This window comes from Schistocerca gregaria, chromosome X (genome assembly GCF_023897955.1).
Source record: "Schistocerca gregaria isolate iqSchGreg1 chromosome X, iqSchGreg1.2, whole genome shotgun sequence".
NCBI classification, from domain to species: domain Eukaryota; kingdom Metazoa; phylum Arthropoda; class Insecta; order Orthoptera; family Acrididae; genus Schistocerca; species Schistocerca gregaria.
In genome coordinates, this window is record NC_064931.1 from 706,832,988 (window position 1) to 706,834,763 (window position 1,776).

Below are 1,776 nucleotides of genomic sequence, written 5' to 3' on the forward strand. Positions count from 1 at the left end.
AAAAGAAAAAAACACTGGGAAACTTTAGGGACAGGTTCCTTATAGAGAAATAAGCAAATAATTTCTAGAAAACATGGGCTATAAAATGTATACTTTAGGAAGAATGAGCTCTGGTTCATCTTGGTACTATGAAACAGATATCTTCTACTGCAAGGTCTTTTCTTTCCATATTTTAGGTGGAGGAAGTATTGGCCAAAACAAGAATAAAAAAGTCAGGTAAACATGAGTCTAAAACGCATACTTTAAGAGCTGTGAGCATTTGTTCGTCTTCGCTAGTGTGAAACACATCTCTTGTACTGAACAAGTGCTTATAGCTCTCAAGGGATGCGCTTTAGACCCCATCTTTACTAGACACTTTTCTTCTTGTTTTGATGTAAGGAATCTGCCCCAAAAGTTTGTCGTTGTCTTTATGGGACACCCTGTCTAAATGATCAGGTGGCTAGTGCCGTAAGTCCCGCGAAGCTATTGTGTAATGCGAATGCAAGAAGATCTGCTGAGGACTGATGCCAGATATAAATATGTTATAATTCGAATCACTATTGGCGAATGATCACTGTTAACAGTAATAATCATAAAAATCTGAGATTATTATCCAGAGAAACCTAAAGTGGAGATACCACACAAATCTAGTTCTAGGAGACACGGATGCCGGACTGAGAAGGGAATGCAGTTTATCTAGAAAGAAAGTAGATTAAGAAATTGTCGTTCAACCCATTCTTGAGAACATTTCGTCAGGCTGGAACCTTCACCATCATAATGTTAACATGTGAATACGAAAACTGACGTACCAATTTTCAGTACCGTATTAGTTGTACAAGGAGGCCAATGAAACTTACATAGTTCGTAAGGTGCTTTGCCATAGATATGCACAAAGAAAAAATCATGCATGTACGTCGCCGTTAAGAGTGGTAAACGAAAGTATATTTTCTGCATTCACAACTTTGGTGATACTGTCTCTACCACGCATTAAAATCTCCAATACGTGAACATCGACAATTGAAATGCCGCAAACTGCTGCCTTGCGTAGCGATCAGGTGCTATGGTAGAAATAACACACCCAAGCGATCCCATTCTAGGGACGTTTATGTTTACTTCTGTCATTTGCAGTAACACAACACATACTGGGCCGCTAAAGTGCAACTGGTAGGCCGATGATGTCAGCAGCGGAAATCAAAACGTCTTAGTAACAAAGTCTGTAAATGACGTTGTACAGGGTGACAATTATTGAAAAAACACGACCTCCGTCTTCAGGACAAAAGTGGCCCATCGGGCCCATCCGACCGCCGTGTCATCTACACTTGAGGATGCGGATAGGAGGGGCGTGTGGTCAGCATACAGCTCTCCAGGTCGTTATGATAGTTTTCTTTGGCCGGAGCCGCTACTATTCGGTCGAGTAGCTCCTCAGTTGGTATCAGGAGGCTATGTGCACCCCGGAAAATGGCGACAGCACATGGCTGCCTGGGTGGTCACCCACCTAGGTGCCGACCACGCCCGACAGCGCTTAACTTCGGTGATCTCATGGGAACCGGTGTATCCACTGCGGCAAAGCCGTTGCCTTGACAGTTATTGAACTATATGAAAATTAGCTACGAACTACGGAGAGCACACACTTTACTCAACATGTAAACGTCACTACAGATATTCGGATTTAGGTTATGATGCACTCCTGGAAATTGAAATAAGAACACCGTGAATTCATTGTCCCAGGAAGGGGAAACTTTATTGACACATTCCTGGGGTCACATACATCACATGATCACACTGACAGAACCACAG

General features: G+C 42.6%; 1 pseudogene; it reads right to left on the reverse strand.

The window, feature by feature from the left end:
* Positions 1-1,438: 1,438 nt before the first annotated feature.
* Positions 1,439-1,556, reverse strand: LOC126299664 (5S ribosomal RNA; annotated as a pseudogene).
* Positions 1,557-1,776: the final 220 nt, after the last annotated feature.